Genomic DNA, 20,272 nt, shown 5'->3' on the forward strand with positions numbered 1-20,272 from the left:
GCCACATAAGTTAGTGTTTATAAAAATATATCAAGTTCTATATATAAAATAACACTATAACTATAAAAGTAGATTTACCCTAGTAACCTTTATGCTTTTAAATATAATTTTTTTCTTACAGAACAAAAAAGGAGCAGGATTACCCTGAAGAAGACTTTGTAGAAAGTGACATTGTTCTTTGATCAAGCCAACTAAAGACGGAATTTCTTCTGACATCTTTGGAGTAATCCCAAAATCTATTCTCATTTTAGGATAGGAGAAACCTTCTGTAGCAAATTAATTTGTCATCTAATACATGATGAGTCTAATTGGAGAGAAACCAAATCTGTGCTCTGAGTGTGACAAAAGTTTTACACATAAATCACAGCTTCTCATACATCAGAGGATTCACACAGGAGAGAAACCATTTAAATGCTCTGAATGTAGCAATCATTTTACCCGAAAGTCATATCTTGTTACACATCAGAGGATTCACACAGGAGATAAACCATTTACATGTCCCGAATGTAGCAAGTGTTTCACCCAAAAATCACATCTTGTTACACATCAGAGGATTCACACAGGAGATAAACCATTTACATGTACCGAATGTAGCAAGGGTTTTATACGAAAGTCACATCTTGTTACACATCAGAGGATTCACACAGGAGATAAACCATTTACATGTCCCGAATGTAGCAAGTGTTTTACCCAAAAGTCACATCTTATCAGTCATCAGATGATTCACACAGGATATAAACCATTTAAATGCTCTGAATGTAGCAAGTGTTTTACTGAGAAGAGATGTCTTGTTCACCATCAAAGAAGTCACACAGGAGAGAAACCATTAAAATGCTCTGAATGTAGTAAGTGTTTTACACAAAAGTCACATCTTATCAGTCATCAGAGTACACATACAGGAGAGAACCTTTTAAATGCTCTGAATGTATTAAGTTTTTTACTGACATGAGAGATCTAGATAGACATCAGAGGATTCACATGGTAGTGAAACTATAGAAATGCAGCAAGTGTTTTACTAGATAGATAACACTTATTAATCACACAAGGAGTCACTGTGAGTAACTGAATGTAGAATGTGTTTTTTAACATAACTTGTATAACTGTAATATGCTTACAAATGATATTTTCTTTATCTTCTGTATATGTTGTATATAATTCAATCTTGATAAAGCCTAAAGTTGAGAAACATATATAGTTGATCCTATGCACAAGTGTAATGTAATAAACATTGTGATTGGTGAAGCCCTCATAAATTGCCTAAATTATTATTTACTACCTTGGATAACCAGAATTGCCCTGGTTGAAGACTGGACCCTGACGTATACTCGCAGCCTTTATTTTTTTACATTGTCCTCATTGTCCTTACATTGATCCTGAAGAGGACCCCACTGATTGATAACATGCATTCAAACAGAGGCATATCTACTGTGGGTACAAATGGCAATGCTGCTATGGTGCCCAAGCTTCCTCTATGGCCCACCACTCTCCCTGCACCCAGTAATGCATATAAGGTGGGACAGAGTTTTCAAGGCTGCCAGGGGGGTCTAGGTGTCAGCGTTGTTAATTTAGTGCCAGCCTACCAGTTGCTTATAGCTGGAACACCAGCAGGCAGACAGAGAGATGCAGTGCTGACAGTTATGAGGCAATCAGTGCTTGCCCATTAGCATCCAATCAGCAGTCGTGGCTCCTTATTGGCTGCCAGTCTGCAAGCTACAATTGGATTGTGACCAAATCCAAATTTAAATTGCACTCGGTGCTGTCTGTCCATGCCTGTCCCTGCCTGCTGGTGTGCCAGCTGTAATTAGCTGGTATCCTGGCACAAAATCCACACCTGCTGTCTACTAGTGGCACACATGGGAAGGCAAGAGGCTGCTGGAGGTACACATGAATGTGAGTTGCTGGGGAGGGCCTGTATGTAAAGTGCATTTCTGTGTAGTATAATGTTATAAGTGCCATTAATGTGTATCATAATGTGTAAGGAGCACTTCTATTGTGTGGAATAAAGTGTTAAATGGAGCACTAATACTATGGTGCATAATCTGGAAAAGGCATTTCTGTGCAGTATAATATGGAAGGGGTATTAATGTGTGGCATATTGTATAAGGGACACTACTACTGCTTGGCATAAAGTTTATAAGGGATACTACTGGACTCTTAATGGCATTACATTAATGGGCTCTATGTGGGGGAATGGTATTATTACCAGTTATTTATATAGTGCACACATTCTGTAGCGCACTACATAATTGGCCATTCACTTCAGTCCCTACCCCAGTGGAGCTTACAATCGATGTTCCACATCACATGCACACAGACATACACACTAGGGTTACATTTTGTTGGATGCCATTTTACCTACCAGTGTTGTATCAATGTAAATTCATTGCATACATGACTTCCACATGAGTTGGGTATTTTTACCATCAGGAAATTGATTTCCAATAATACTCTATATAAAGGCCCTGATCCAAATTTATTTTGTGAGCTTTTAGAATTTTTTTTGTATAATGGAAATCATTATTTGCAATTATCTGGGTGTGTGATAGGGTCCTCTGTGGCTCCATTGTATGATAATTAATTTATGTTTAGTGTTGAGGAAGATCTTATTTTCTAAGACTCCTCTGTGTCTGAAAACATCTTGTACTATACGGGGTACATAGATGATGTCCTGCTCATATTGACTGGGAGCAGGGATCACCTTTGTTCAATACTGGACAATCATTATGGCAGACAGGGTCCTATTCAATTGTCCTACAAAGTTGATACAAGGATTATTGAGTTTCTAGATGTTTCAATTCAAATTGTGAATAACAAACTTAATACATCTTTGTTTGTAAAGCCCACTGATCGTAACATCCATCTTTCCCCTACTAGTTTTCCATCCAGATCCTGTCCATAAGGGTTTATTATTCTTGCAATTGTTGCAGGTACTTCAAATTTATAACATGATCAGTACATTTGTAGAATAAGGTTATGAACTATATACTCTCCAAAGAAAATCAAAGATAAGGTGGTGGCCATTCCAAGTAATTCCACATTATATTCTTAACCACAAAAAATAACCAGTAACCAAATTACTTGGCCTAGCAGATTTAACACCGCTAGCTTCAAACCCATAATGCCATTAAAAATACTGTCCTTTAATAACTAGTGATAAAGATCTTAGTGGTTTACATGACAAAAAGCATTCTATCATGCTATTCCCTTGGTAAGAAGATCAGGAATTACCTGGTACATCCAGATGTGACCAATATGGGATAACAAGTTAAAACATTTTTTTAGTCCCTTTGAAAGAAGGATGCTTTAAATGTGCAAGCTGTATCACCTGCACTTATATGACTACAGGTGCCACTATTAAACACTCCTACTCAGCTAAATCATTTAAGATACTTCAGCATTTATCTTGTATCAGCAAATGTGTAGTTTATGTTCTAATATGTCCCTGCAGGAAGTATTACATTGGGAAAATGGAGCATCATTTTAAAGATAGGATGGCAATGCACAGACCTGTGAAACGTGCTGCCACCCTTTCGGGTACTAGTGAACAACATGTAGTGACACATTTTGCCTCTGCAGGTCACTTTTTAACAGCTATGAAACATATTATCATAGATCAAGTTCCTCTAGTAACAAGATGTGGCAATAGATCCAATTTGCACCTGCAGAAGGAAGCTAAGTGGATCTTTCTGTTAGATACTCTAAGGGCCGTATTCAATTAGCTGCAATAAGTCCAAATCCAAGGAAAAGTATCGCGGGTGATGTCATTTTGCCAGGCGGAAACATATCTCCAAAAAAAAGTATGTTGGTGCTGCACTTATAAATAACAAATTCAAATATTAAATTAATTAATAACTGGGCATGGCAGAAAATAGAGTCAAGACACCAAATATGTGATTAAGAAATCTCTATTTATATTAATATTTAGCAATTGCAACAATACTACAATAACCAATATTTAAAAATACTTCTCTTAAAGAAGTCAATACAGACTAGTCTGAGTAATATATAGAGAAAGCAACAGCTGCTATATTTCTATTATATATATATAGAAAATATCCCTACTGGGGATCACATATACTTTTAAAACATATGAAAAACATCCAAAAAACACAGTGATCTCACTGGACCATAATTCAATTGACAAAAATATTAATCCTTTATCTCCGACCTCCAGGTCTTTGCGCAGGATATATATATATATGTATATATATATATTTTTAAGTCCTCCATATGAAGCGACGTGAGGTTTCTGGTGTAATCACCTCTAGGACTTAAAGCAATGTAGCACTTGTTGGTCTTTGTGGGATTAGCAGGATGGGCTGCGAATGTGGTTGCTTGCAATTTAGAACAGCTGACACACTGATCTGCAGCCCCAACGGGTCCAGAGGCTATAATAGAGTCAACTTGTGACCGCCTTCACCTGTCCCCATGATAATCCGATTCCAGCATCACCAAGCCAAGCGTGGTAACTAAAAACTGACTCATTCTCAGCAGAGCGCAGTGCTGCTGCTGCCATGTCAATATTATAGCAGATGAATCAATGTATATTAGTAAGCAGTTTTGATGAATAAATACTGATGTGAGTGTAGCTAATATAATAATAAAGATAATCTCAGGTATTGGTGATATGTACACAGATTATTTAAAAATGTACCCTAGAGATTAGAAATTGAACACATCAGCAGGCATCAAATATAAGACAATTGGTCTTGTCTATTATATACTATAGTAGCCTGCATTTTGAGATTTGAATGTCAAAATATGCTAATTAATATCTGTGATTGGGGACACTAGCTATACCTTAAAAATAAATAATATTTTGAATAAAAGGGGTTTACAGGAATATTGGAATAAATGAAACACACATTGTACTACAAAAATAGAGCTTGATGTACGACTGTGAATGAGCTGAGACCTATTGCTACATATATTGCCAAGAGAGCAACATTTATATCAAACTCTGACTGAAATTCCTTGTAATAATACAAGACTATTACATAGTTTATTGCAAGAGTATACATAGTTAGAAGTATGTGATGATCAGCTCAGTCTGTACACAATAGTCACATGATATATGCTCATGAAACATGGACATAATATGAATTGTGAGGATCATTAATAGGCATGTAGCAGTTTGTTTTATACATTTCGTTACTTTAATCACTATTTCTTTTATTATCCTTTTTTATATTTTCAAGTATTACATTCTATATATAACATACTGTATATACTGTATATATATATATATATATATATATATATATATACATATATATCGAGAAGGGAGTTATTGACTGTGGGCGACCAACCTGCTAATAATAAATATTCACACAAATATATAAATATAAATAAAGTGCTGAGTGCTAACGTGCTTGAATCAGCTTGAGCAAGTATACATAAATCATAAAGTGCTTAGTGCCAAATAGTCCTAGCAGCATAGACCAATGAAGTGCTTAGTGCAATATAAATACTTTTAGCAGCATACAAAAATAAAGTGATAAAAGAAAGCTAGTACCATAAAAAATATTTAATAGGGTTTGACAAAAAGAAGATAAATACGATTAAACAATGTGGTTCCTAATCAGGAGTAACCACCAGAGAGCAATAAATAACCAATAAAAATAAGATCAATTTAAGAGGTAAAAGAAGAGTTTTAGCTTATCTGAAAATCAATTTGAGAGGGTCTGGGTGTAAATCCCAAGGGCAAGTAATGAGTCCCAACGCGTTTCGTCCGTTGACTTCTTCCTGGGGATGAAGGTTAAGGAATGGTGATCACCTATTTATACTCCTTCTCCACCTTCTATTAGGGACAAAGAACTTCCGGGTCACAGTTCAAAAGTGCATCCGGGTTACATTCTAAGAGCTAAATACTGGCTCAAAACTCAAGGGGGACACCTAATATCCAAGCGTCCATCATAGGTAATGTCCATAGGGCAGTATCCTTAAAACCTTTTAATTTGTTTTAACCATCAGGTTTGTAATAGTTACATGCCTCCGCCCTTTCATATGTGTACTTCCGCCAGGCTGATGACATCACGTCCGGTCAGACATCGCGTCCGGTCAGATGTCCCACTCCAGGATTGGCTAGCATACTCGTCTTGTCTTCCGTCTGTCACGCGTCATGTCCGGACATGTGCTTCGCCACCAAGCAACATCAGGACTTATGTGAGAAAGAGGTGGGGACAATTACGAAACACAATTTGAATGGTCAAGAGAAGAAAGCTTTGAAGGAATTGAGAAACAAACAGAATATTGTTATAAAACCTGCCGCTAAAGGGGTGGGTTGGTGATCATGTACCGATCATACTATATTGAGGAAGCAAATAGACTCCTCTGTGATACAGTTTCTTATGAGAAGCTAGAGCGAGATCCAGTAGAAGAATACACGGATGAATTAAGATCACTCCTGGTCTACGGATTACATAATAAAATTATCACCAAGGAGGAATTTCAGTTCCTAATGAAAAACAACCCCATTACCCCCATTTTTTATTTTTTACTCAAAATACATAAGTCATTGGAGAAACCACCGGGTAGACCTATCATAGCCAGGATAGAGTCACTTACATCACACCTTTCAAAATATGTCGACATTTTTCTACAGAAATATGTGAAAGAGTTGGATTCGTATTTGAAAGACACGACTAATGTATTACAGTCCTTGAAAGAGATACAATGGAGAGAAGAATATAATTGGGTTACAATTGACGTACAATCACTCTATACTTGTATCAAACACACAAAAGGTATCAATGCTACAAGAGAATTTTTAGAGATGGATGGAAATGTGCACCACCTGCACAAGGAGTTTTTATGTGACCTCATATCTTTTATATTGAATCATAATTATTTTAAATTTTTAGACCAATTTTATAAACAAATCTGTGGTACGGCAATGGCGACTACTTTTGCTCCCAGTTTCGCAAATCTGTTTATGGGATGCTGGGAAAAAAACTATATTTTTTAGTAACAATCCCTACAATGATAACATTATATTTTACAAAAGATATATAGATGACATTTTAATCATTTGGCAAGGGCAAGAAGAAGTTTTTAATCAGTTTTTATCTCTGGTTTCAAACAACAACATGAATTTAAGATTCACTTCGAATTTTAACCATAAATCTGTTGAATTTTTAGATTTGGTTTTAATGGGAGATGGAGGCGAAATATCTACTAAGAATTTTATTAAACATGTAGATGCCAAAAGTTATTTGCACTTCAAAAGTTGTCATCTAAATAGTTGGAAGGAGAATATCCCTTTTTCCCAATTTTACAGAATCAAACGCAATTGTAATGACCAAAGAGTATGCAATGAACAATTGGAACAATATGCAGATAGATTTAGAGATAAAGACTATCCTGAAGAGATTCTCGAAAAAGCCCTGAATAAAACTAAATCTCTGGATAGAAACAACTTCTTGGAGTATAAGGATAAGAAGTCCAAGGCTGATTTGGTTCCATTCATTACTACGTTCAACGGACATGAAAATAAAATAAAGAAATCCTTAAGAAAAAATTGGAACATTCTCCTCATGGACCCTGTTCTGAAGGAGATTCTTCCACCAAAACCACAGATTGTTTTTAGGAAGTCAAGAAACCTAAAGGACTTACTAGCACCCAGCCTTTTGCACAAAAATGTTAAGCAAATGGGGAATGGCACTCTAAGTTGCAAGGGTAGCTATAAGTGCGGGCGGTGCAATGTATGTAAATACTTACATCCCATGCGTAAATCTTTTCCAAATTCAGCAGGTTCAAAAGAGTTCCCCATAAAAAGTTTTATGAACTGTAATTCCACATCTGTCATCTACTTGTTGGAGTGTACTTGCGGACTATAATATGTTGGCAAAACCAAAAGAACATTGAAAATACGTGTCCAAGAGCACATTAGGAATATCAAGAATAAAGTGGAAGGCCATGCAGTGTCTAAACATTTCTCTGAGAAACATAACTCCAACCAAGAAGATCTTAACTTTAAGGCCATTGAACATGTCAAGTTGAGTGAAAGAGGGGGTGACTTAGGAAACCTCCTGTCTAAACGTGAGATGTACTGGATTTTCACTCTTGATACAATGGTCCCCAAAGGATTTAATGATTATTACGAGATTGCACCGTTTCTTTAAAAAGAGGACTTTGAGATGTATCGAATCGGTTTCTTCTACTACTATAACATCATTTCCCATCTGTTGATGGGTGCCCAAATGGGGTAATTTGAATTGTGCCTGGATAGTACTTGGGAGGGAGACCCCCAAAGAATACCAGGTGAAGTAGATTTGCTTTGTCCTTCAGTTCATTCTAAGTGATGGTTTAATGGTGAGGAGCCTTTTAAATACCTACTACCATACCAGTGTGCGTGTGCCCAATCTCGTCTGATCTTGGAAGCTATACACAACTGGGCCTGGTTAGTACTGGGATGGGGGACCTCCTGAGAATACCAGGTGTTGTAGTTTAAGAGTTTCTAGGCTTTCCCTCTACCAGCACATGAAGGCATCCACCTTAAGACCGAAATCCAGTCCTACATAGAAAAAGAAAAGATGGAATAGACAAAGTAGAAAAACAGAGAGAAAAAGAAGAAACAAGAAAGATACAAAAAGAAGAAGAAAGAAAGAATTCTATGCATTAACTAATTAAAAACCTTCAACCTGAAAAGGAACTTCTATAACTTACAACACCAGGAATATTAGGTCCAATGTGAACTTTAAACAACAGAAGCTTTCTCTTGTAGCCCATTTATGTACTTTTGATCTAATCACTATTAGTTCCAATCCCCTCATAATCTAAAAAAGAAGTGACATAATTAACTGTTCCAGTAGAAATTTACACTTATGATTATTCATTCATTTTTTTAATGATGGTCTATCCTTTATGTTAGGTATCGATTGGTTGTATCTAATAATATCTATCACTACCTTTTGTTAATAACATTCTTGTTAGAACTTGCAGACTTAATTATTTATGGCTGATACTCAGAATACTGAATCACACTATATGATGATTTGCACTAAGTAAAATGTTATTAGTGGTGGACAACCCTGTGTTTAAATATATTGATCCGCTTATTTATTACTGCCTCCATTCATTTATAGATCCGTTCCATTATGATTGAAATTTTCAAAATCGATGGACAGCAGTGACGGTGACTAAAGGCGGAAGTTAGCTACTCTTTCCCCACAGGTGCTGGCGGATGTGCAGGAATTGAACTACACAACAGATAAAAGCAATCGGAGGAGGCGTGGAGCGGTGCACGTGATCACGTCACACAGACGTATGACGCAATCACGCAAGCGAGAACATGGTGGCGCGATGATGCTTGGTGGCGAAGCACATGACCGGACATGACGCGGGACAGATGGAAGATGAGACGAGTATGCTAGCCAATCCTGGAGTGGGACATCTGACCGGACGCGATGTCTGACCGGACGTGATGTCATCAGCCTGGCGGAAGTACACATATGAAAGGGCGGAGGCATATAACTATTACAAACCTGATTGTTAAAACAAACTAAAAGGTTTTAAGGATACTGCCCTATGGACATTACCTATGATGGACGCTTGGATATTAGTTGTCCCCCTTGAGTTTTGAGCCAGTTTTTAGCTCTTAGAATGTAACCCGGATGCACTTTTGAACTGTGATCCGGAAGTTCTTTGTCCCTAATAGAAGGTGGAGAAGGAGTATAAATAGGTGATCACCATTCCTTAACCTTCATCCCCAGGAAGATGTCAACGGACGAAACGCGTTGGGACTCATTACTTGCCCTTGGGATTTACACCCAGACCCTCTCAAATTGATTTTCAGATAAGCTAAAACTCTTCTTTTACCTCTTAAATTGATCTTATTTTTATCGGTTATTTATTGCTCTCTGGTGGTTATTCCTGATTAGGAACCACAGTGTTTTATCGTATTTATCTTGTTTTTGTCAAACCCTATTAAATATTTTTTATGGTACTAGCTTTCTTTTATCACTTTATTTTTGTATGCTGCTAAAAGTATTTATATTGCACTAAGCACTTCATTGGTCTATGCTGCTAGGACTATTTGGCACTAAGCACTTTATGATTTATGTATACTTGCTCAGGCTGATTCAAGCACGTTAGCACTCAGCACTTTATTTATATTTATATATTTGTGTGAATATTTATTATTAGCAGGTTGGTCGCCCACAGTCAATAACTCCCTTCTCGATTTACTAGGTAGTGTATTCACCAGCACTACAAATTATTGACTAAGGAGCAGACGCCCTAGGTATACGCCTTGGGTTATACTTGCAATTGTTCAAAGCACCAGTAGTTTATTCATTGGTTTAGGTTCTGGCGCCGGAATCATAATTATTTCTAAATATATATAGATATATATATATATATATATATAAAATGAATATTGAGTTCTTGATAAAAGTCATACAGACTGAAACGTTGAACGAACATACCTGAGTTGGAGTCATTCTTCCAGTACAAGACCCGTGAGTGCCGCAGTATTGCCCTATACATACATATATATATATATATATATGCAATCAATAAAGGTTATATTTTATTTATAGGAAGCATGCCATATACAGATACTACTCATTTCCATAGACCATGATGTTTACTTCTAGAAGGTATGTGGTCATTTTGTGTATATCCTCTTTCTCTTCAAAATTAATCTACAATTATTCAAATGTTCCATTATTAATGGGGGAGCAATACAGTGAACAAATTAAACCACAGATTGTTTTACTAGATGTTTTTTTTTCCAATGGAGCATTTCTTTTTGCAAAGCAATTTTTCAGGATAATCAGAGACAAAATGATTTTACCAGTAAGCAAGTGGATGGCCATCTAACAAAGATGTCACTAAGTCATTAGAAGCAGCACATAGCATAGTATTTGTTTGAGCTGGTGAAGCACAGGTGAACAAGCCTAATGTCACAGTGCGCCGGACACCGGCTGCCACTTACTGGGTCCAGCAGCACTGGAGTCTGCGGTGGGCGGTGGGCGTGGAGCCTCTGGCACCTGCTACCTTGACATCAGCTCCTGGTCCCCCTCCTGCCAGCTTGAAGTGCAGGTGGCCGTGGCTCTCCTAGGAGCACGCGCCGTCCTGCAGAGAAATTTAAAGGGACAGGCGCACCAAACGTGAAGTTACGTTTGGAGCTAGATTTGAATCTCCTCTATAAGAGGAAGTCTCTAGCACCAGACAGGAGCCAGAGTATAGGCTCCAAACCATACTCCAGCGTTCCTAGTACTTACCTGTTATCCTGATATTGACCTTGGCTTGTTTGTGACTCTGATTTTATCTGATCCTTTGTACTGCTCATGATATCTGTATCTGACCTCGGATGCCTCCTCTGACCTGTTTATGTCTGCTCAAAAAAAGAGAAGTTAGTTAAGAGCTGCTCTTAACTATCTCTTTTACACAGCACTTTTCTTACTATGGCGGTGCCCTGGGGTGGCTTAGCTGGGCCAGTTTGGGGGTGTCCTGCGCTCTGGATTTGAATCCTAGTATGTTAGAGACCTACCCGACAGAGGTTACTTGGATGCGGTGGGTAGGCCCATAAACTTGGCCAAGATTATGCCAAAAACCTGTATTCATTGCAAAAATGTATTTATTTATATACAATCAGTTAATTTGGAGTTGAGCACCTGTACTTCTCTTTTTTTTGTGCATATATCAATTGTCTCCACAGGTAGCACCTCCAATTATATATATATATATATATATATATGTCCAAGGTGTGCAGTCTGACGCCCATTTCCCATATAAACTGTTTATGTCTGCACCCTGGTACAGTCTCGTCTGTTTGGTGTTGACTCGGCCTGTCGACTATGTTTATTATTCTGCACCTCGTCCAGTGTCCACCAGTACCTGTATTGGGGAACCTAACCTGAGAGCGATGACCTGTGTGTCGGATACAGCCAAGTCCATACCTTCTTGCGTGGGTCCCTGGTGAATACCGCAGGTACATTAGACTCCACACCTCAGGCATAGGTCTAGCCAATTCCCTAAATACGGGCCACATCCACAATCAATCCGTGAGTTGTGACAGAATACTCTGGCAAATAACATGGATGCTACTGGTAATCCGATGCCACAACACCTGGAGTCGAGAAGCAAGAACAAGACCATGTTTAGATTATTCAGTGTTTATAGACACTGATGCAACAAGTCAGTGTCACTCAAGAACCTCCAGTACAACCAGGTCCTTCTTCTACAGTACCAGCCGCAGGGGCTTCCGCACCAATACAGAACCCAAATCCAATGAAGTATGATGGGGATCTGACAGGCTGTTGTTGATTCCTGAACCAGTGCTCAATCGAGTTGAAGTCCAGACAGCAAGTTTCCCTTCAGGCAGGTCAAAAATTTCTTATATCATCTCGCTATTGTCAGGTCAAGCATTGGCTTGGGCATCTCCATTGTGGGAAAGGAATGATCCGCTTGTCAACAACAGTGCCGAGTTTCTGAGAGCCTTTCGGAAGGTCTTTGATGAGCCTGGGCGAATTTCCTCCGCAGGGGCAGCCATCTTGTAGCTGAAACAGAGCAACTAATCTGTGGCACAGTATGCCGTACAGATCTGAACCCTTGGCTCAGAGTTGGGGTAGAACAATGAAGTCTTGGTTGCTGCATTTATGCAGGGACTGTCGGATCAAATTGAAAATGTCCTTGCATCCAGGGAATTGCCAACTTTCTTGGATGACTTGAACTCCTTGTGGATCTGAGTAGACCTTCGCCACAAAGAGAGAGCACAAGAAAAGGAACAGTCTCGTCACTTCACCTTTAAGCTGGCCCCATGAGTCACGGCACCTACTGAGTCTCCAGAAGAACCTATGCAGATTGGGAAATCTCACCTTCCTGCCGCAGAAAGAGAAAGGAGGTTCAAAAATAAACTTTGTTTGTACTGTGGATGAATCAAGCCATCTCCTCTCTGATTTTCCAAAACATCCGGGAAGCAAGAATGCCTAAATGATCGAGGGGTGGTTAGTTTAGGTGCATTGAAATACACCCCAAAAAAACAAGATACTTCCCAGTTTTTCATCAATGTAACCCTGGTTGTTTGAAATTCCTTTGAAGAAGTCAAAGCCTTCTTAGATTCAGGTGCCGATGGCAAATTCATCATGGCTAAAAAGGTCCAAGAATTAGGTATTGCTAGCATGCCGGTACAAAAGCCCCTTGACGTCATTGGCGTGGATGTAAATAAACTTCCCATGGCTACCAGTCATTTACAGATGAAAAAAATCAACATGCAAATAGGGGCTCTTCATCAGGAATCAATAACTTTCTATATCCTCCCATCAGCCGAAAGTCCTGTTATCCTGGGTCTCCCTTGGCTTCACAAGCATTTCCCTGCTCTGTACTGGAAAGAGCCTTAAATCCTGTCATGGGGTTCTCAATGCCGAGGGACTCGTTTATTACCTGTCAAACCACCTCATTGCATCATTTGGTCCTACATTTTCTCTTCGGAAGATCAGCTTCTGGCACCATAATAGTCCTTCAGTGATGTGTTCAGCAAAAATGCAGTGTAGATGCTTCCTGCCCATTGGGCGTGGGATTGCACTATAGATTTATTGCCTGGAAAGGTCCCTCCTCGTGGAAGAGTTTTTCCCCTCTCAATTCCCGAATCCCAGGCAGTTACTGAATACATTACAGAGAACCAGGAACGTGGATTTATCAGAGTCTAAATTACCTGCTGGAGCTGTTTTCTTTTTATTAAAAAAGAAACAGAGGGGTTTGAGACCATGCATCGATTACTAAGGCCTGAATGCAATTATCATCAAGGATCGGTTCCCGCTACCTCTGATTTCAGAACTCATTGATCGGATTAAGGGGGCAAAGATTTTCACTAAGCTAGATCTTTTAGGGGTCTACAATTTAATCAGAATCTGATCTTGAGATGAGTTGAAAACGGCCTTTAACACTCAAGATGGCCACTATGAACACTTAGTTATGCCTTTCGGATTAAGCAATGCCCCAGCCGTATTTCAAAAATATATGAATCATTTTTTATGGACTCTGTTGTATAAATACGTAGTGATGTATTTGGATGATATCCTAATATTTTCTGAAGATATAGCAAGTCACCGCCAACATGTTTGTGAGGTGCTTTCATGACTCCGAGCTAATCAGTTTTTCTGCAAACTTGAGAAATTTGAACAAAATTATTTGACTTTTCTGAGGTACATCATTTTGGGTTCCTGCCTTCGAAAGGACCCAGAGAAGCTTGCCGCTATTTTCAACTGGTCCTGCCCAGTTGGATTGCAAGCAATACAATGCTTCCTTGGTTTTTGCAACTTCTACTGCCAATTCATCAGGAACTACTCTTCCATCGCTGCTCCCATCACTGCTTTTACCAGAAAGAGTCAGGACACTCATGAGTGGTCAACTGAGGCAGAGGAAGCCTTTGTCCATTTAAAACAGCACTTCCTTTCAGCACCATCCTGAGACAACCTAATTGTGACCAACCATTTTTTTCTGGAGGTGGAAGCTTCCACGGTTGAGGTTGGGGTAGTCCTGTCACAGAAAGACAAAGGAAATAATTGGTATTCCTGTGGCTTCTTCTCCTGAAAGTTCTCTACATCAGAGAGGAATTATGCTGTTGGTGATAAAGAACTACTTGCCATCAAACTGGCTCAACAAGAATGGCAATACTTGTTAGAAGGAGCCAAATTTACCGTAACAGTCTACACTGATCAAAAGAATTTGATGTGTCTCAGGACAGCTCACTGTTTAAATTATCATCAGTCAAGATGGTCATTATTCTTCAATCATTTTAATCTAGTGATTACTTACTGGCCAGGTAATAAGAACATCAAGGCTGATACCCTGTCTGGAGCATTTAGTTCTGCTGAAATGGAAGAAGTAAAGGAGGATAATGCCATTCTAAACCCTGCCTGTTTCTTAGCAGCCACCAGGAGGGTCAAGATCCCACAGGGGAAAGCATTAATAGCTTCAGAACTTTGGGCTAAACTGCTTCAGTGGGTGCATTTGTCAAGTTTCAGTGGGCATGCCGGCATAAACAAAAACCTTGGAAATGATCTTCAGGTGGTACTGGTGGCCAACGAACCATGAGGGTATGTAGGACTTTGTGGCAGCCTGTCATATTTATGCTCAGCACAAGATTCCACCACACTCTCCATCGGGTTCCCTGTTGCCACTAACAGTGCCTGATTGCCCTTGGACTCACATTTCCATGGACTTTGTGACTGATTTGCCTTCATGCCACGGGTTCAACACAATTCTGGTGGTGGTAGATTTTTTTTCTCCAAGGCCACTCATGTTGTTCCTTTGAAAGGTCTACCCTTAGCACCAAAGTTGGCAGATATTTTTGTAAGAGAAATCTTTAGTTTACACGGATTTCCTAAGGACATTGTTTCCAACAGAGGGGTACAGTTTACCTCTAAGTTCTGTAGAGCATTATGCGGGTGCTTTGGCATCAACCTGAGCTTTTCTTTGGCCTATCATCCCCAGAGTAATGGCCAGACTGAACGAGTAAACCAAGAATTGGAAAAGTTCATTAGGATGTATGTTTCAGCCAATCAAGATGACTGGGTCTCTCTGCTACCTTGGGCTGAATTTGCATACAATAACCTGTACCATGAGGCATCGGGACATTCTCCTTTCTTTGTTCAGTATGGTCTGCATCCAGTGTTACCCGAATTACCAGGCCTTCAGCCAGTATCGCTTCCAGCCATACATGGTACAGTGAATTGATTCTTTAGGATCTGGAAGATGGTAAAGAGGAATAGGTGTAGATCTTTTTCAAGGTACAAGCTGTTTGCAGATAGAAGAAGAAGGAGGGGTCTGATGCTGGCTCCTGGTGATAAAGACTGTCTGTCAATGAAACATCTAAGATTAAGGGTTCTGATAATAAAATTTGTTCCCAGATTCATTGGTCCTTTTCAGATCTTACAGGTGATCAACCCAGTAGCATATTGTTTTAAACTTCCAAACACTCTAAGAGTACCCACTGTATTTCACGTTTCTCTTCTCAAGCCTTTGGTGCTTAATTGTTTCTCAACTCCTTGCAGCCCTCCTCCTGCAATTCCGGTAGACCATCAAGAGGAATATGAAGTAAAACACATTCTGGACTCTAGGGTTTCTAGAGGAGCTGTTCAGTTTCTAGTAGATTGGAGGAGGTAGGGTCGGGAGGAACGTTGCTGGGTCAAGGCTTCTGACATTCATGCACCTTAGCTTCTTCAGAAAATCCACCGGAAGTTCCCCAACAAACCATTTGTGGGGTGTTCGGTGCCCACCCCTAGAAGGGGGTGTAATGTCACAGTGCACCAGACACCGGCCGCCACTTACCGGGTCCAGCAGCACTAGAGTCTATGGCGGCAGCAGGTGGGGAGTCTCTGATGTCCACTCTGGGTCCCCCTCCTTCTGGCTTGAAGTGCAGGTAGCTGCGGCTCTCTTAGGAGCACACCATCCTGCAGAGAAATTCAAAGGGATAGGCGCGCCAAACATGAAGTTACGTTTGGCTCAAGATTTGAATCTCCTCCTTAAGACAAAGTCTCTGGCACCAGACAGGTGCCAGAGTATAGGCTCCAAACCATACCACAGTGTTCCTAGTACTTACCGGTTATCCTGATATTGACCTTGGCTTGTTTGTGACTCCTATTTCGCCTGATTCCTTGTACTGCTCCTGATATCTGGTTCTGACCTCGGCTGCCTCCTGTGCACCATTTATATCTGCTCCCTGGTACCATCTCATCTGTTTGGTTTTGACCTGACCTGTTTATTACGTTTATTATTCTGCACCTTGTCCAGTGTCCACCACTACCTGTATAGGAGAACCTAACCTGAGGCCTGCGACCTGTGTGTCAGACGCAGACAAGTCCATACCTTCTTGCGAGGGTCCCTGGTGAATACTGCCTGTACATTAGACTTTGCACCTCAGTTATAAGTCTAGCCAATTCCCTAAATATGGGCCGCATCCACAATCCGTATGTGAGTTATGACACCTAAGCATTGAAATGCGCATCCTGATCCTCCCCCCGCTCTCCATGCAGGGATAACATTGTTATGGAGCAATAGGAGAATCAACCCTGCACTTACTTCTCAAATATTATTTTCTGTGTAGGCAGTCCCCACACAGTGAATTTAGCTTCTGCAATATCTCACAGATATCAGAAAACATCTAACTCCTAGCATATGCGTGACTGCCTCCACTCTACTGTTGTTTCTAATGGCTGGAAAGCAGAAGGTTTCAGGGCATCTGTGTGCTTTACTTTTAACTACCTATGCTCTCACTCTAGGTACTAATTATGCTCAATTGCTCATAAACATTACTGTCTATCTGTATTAGTGAGATGTTTTACAATTATTGCTTTGGAAGCAGTTATAAGATGTAGCAAGTTTTGCCATAAAAAGTGTCACAGGATTTATAATGAGCTAATTAATCCCTACTATATGTTTGTATTGAATTGGGCAATAATTATACATATTTGAGAAATATTGTAGCATTGTTAAGGACATAGATCAGGGTGTAATTAATTCAAAATTTACTAAACTTGCAGCTATATTAAAAGGACAATAAGGTGTCTACAAGATTTATTTGCTTTAGTTATAGGAGATTATACAAAATAATTATTCTCTATTGTTACCAACTGTGAATGCATGTTATGCTTATATACAGTGTTGAAATACATTTTGACAACTATTAATATGATGCAAAATAATGTATCTATTTGTTACATTTATTTTTTAAAAAATAATATTTTTTTCCAGTGATTGAGGATATTTTGATATTTGGGTGGATTTATTATCTTTAGAAGTCTGTGTGCTTTAATATTTTAGATGAAACATTAATAAAAGATATGTTTTAATATTTATTTCTTGTCATATCTTTGTCATATAACCCATTTAACCATAGTAAGCAGTAAGTAAGTCCACCCAAATATAGGCGTAACGGTACAATTGCACCATGCGCCCCCTGAGCTCACAATGCTATGACATTGTGTGCATGACAGTATTACGCCGAAGGGTGCGACACATACTGTGCATGGCGCCCATCTGGACAGTGGTTGCTGCAGCAGAAATCCTGGCTGCTGCTAGCTAGGAGCAAGGGTCATGAGTAGGTGACTGTGCCACCCATAGAGCCTCTGAGCTCTATGTGGCAGCACCGGTCCTATTTCTCAGCAGTACTGAATATACTACTCACACTGGTACATCTATATACATAAATTCGATGAATGTCCCAGCTCGGGCTGGCCTCCTTGGGGGAATTTGTAGAATTTCATAATCGGAACTCATTGCTGGGATATTCTCATAGTCAGAGGTATCAGCATTGGGAAAAGAAATTGACCTGGGTTTGGTTAAAGGCAAAGGCATGAATGGCAGTCTAGAGCTATCCTCGAAGGACTCAACCCTCGCAACACTCCTGCTAAAAGCTATAGACGTTCCCTTCCTCTTTATGTCCTTGTAGAAGAACATAGCAGTAGGAGAATTGGGATGACAATGCATCCCAGAATGACTGTGTAGTTGAGGAGATGGATCAAGGCTGCTTTTGTCTCCATCCATTAGCCGGAACGGGCAATGGTAGCTTAACTGGAAGGATAACCTGGAAGAGGAAACATTAACATCAACATGGACCTTGTTTTCTGTCTTCTTCCTAAACTTTAAGGTGGGGAACCTCTTGAATGAGGACTTCTTCTTTTTGAAGGATTTATCAGAAGAATCATACTCAATCAAGAGTGAAGGGGAGCTTTTGATTATTGGATTTTTGTAATGCTGGCAAGCTCAAATTGTGGAGGGATATCCACTAAAGAGGTAGGTGTGGACATTCTGCTTTGTGTATGGTAGTTTCTCAGTGAAAAGCTACCAGAGGATCTAATGATACATGGAGAGAAGCTGACATCAGACTCAATATACATAGAGGTTGCATTTTCCCTGCCTTCTACAGAGTAAGGTATAGGATACATGATAAAATGATTTGGCTTCCTGGGTAGAGCCCGTAGAAAATCTGCATGTTTTGATTCCAGCTTTTCACACTTGCTATTCATCATTGATTCATTACTCAATGGCTGGGAGTCCATCTCGGCCCCCGTTTCTTCAGGCACAGTCTCTGGAATATTGCCTGGTATTTTTCCTGAGTATTATCTTGTTCTTGTGACAATGTTTTTTCTATTAATGCAAAGTAAATGGTTGTCTCCATCATTACTGCATTCCTCCATTGTGCAATGAGGGTCGGTGGCTTCTTCTGTGTTGTTTTTGTTAGCTAAGCCTTCCATAGAAGTTGTGCACTGGATTGGAGTATATATGTTGAGTCAGTAGGAAGTGATGCTGCACATGTACAAAAGCGCCAAGACGAGGGGGATCGGGTATAAATTACATGGGCCTGGGCTTCCTGAGGGGCCCAGCGGGGGTCTGGCACTGCACCCCCCTCCGTCACAGCAGCCCAGCACACCGTGTGTGCTGAGCTGCAGTGGACGCCTGCTCGTGGCTACTGAGCAGCAGCCACAGCAGTCTCCTATGCCTGTGAGGGGCAGCGATCACACTGATTGTGCCCCCCCTGGCTTTTCACCAGGCTGAAGGGGCTCAGAGTATCCCCTCGCCAGTGTGCAGTGCCGCTTCGTGGTGGTGCATAATTATTTTTTTTTCCTCGAGGGGACGTGGCCACGCATCCCACAATTAGGCCATGCCCCCTGTTACCCAGGCCTGCCGCAGCTATTGGCGGGCCTGCACATGTATGGTATTAAGATTAATCATTACTAAATGGGTTTTGTTCTCTCTCTCCTCCTACATGCACCAAAATCATCTGCTGCTGGAGGTCAGTGTGCGTGCAGGTGTTGATATTGCAGATATATAGGCACAAGCAGCAGATGATTCAAACTATGTACAGCCCAGTTACTTAACCAGTGGTGTTGGTTTATTGAAGGATAGCAGGAAAAGCCATATTCACTGTTACAAGTACACTGGTGATAGAGCGGAGTGAGGTTCTATACAGATCAACAGCCAGTGAGTGTATGCTGCAAACAGGTAGTGATGCAGGGATAGGAACAGTGTTATAAGGAGGTATTAACCAGGTTCTCTCCAGGAGTTGAGTAGGATACTTCTATCTCCCACCATGTCACTTTTACACAGTAAAGTGACATGAATTATATGAATTCGCACACGTTATCAGTGTTCACTCAGTGCTCCAAATTGTAGTCAGAACATTATCCCCTGAGTGAAACCTCACATATAGGTGTATTAGAATATTAGACTGTGGAATCAGAGTCTCCGTTGCCCATATAGATCAGCATCTGCCCCCAAATGTTAATTCTGCAGATGATAAGTGGTGTATGTTAGCCATGTTGGA

General features: G+C 40.0%; 2 pseudogenes; both read left to right on the plus strand.

Annotated features, from left to right (window-relative positions):
* Positions 1-295: 295 nt before the first annotated feature.
* Positions 296-20,272, plus strand: part of LOC148522659 (uncharacterized) — a 28,760-nt pseudogene continuing 8,783 nt past the window's right edge.
* LOC148522660 (5S ribosomal RNA) lies at positions 8,332-8,450 on the plus strand (annotated as a pseudogene).

This window comes from Taudactylus pleione, unplaced genomic scaffold (assembly GCF_031769625.1).
Source record: "Taudactylus pleione unplaced genomic scaffold, aTauple2 ptg000145l, whole genome shotgun sequence".
Taxonomy (NCBI): Eukaryota; Metazoa; Chordata; class Amphibia; order Anura; family Myobatrachidae; genus Taudactylus; species Taudactylus pleione.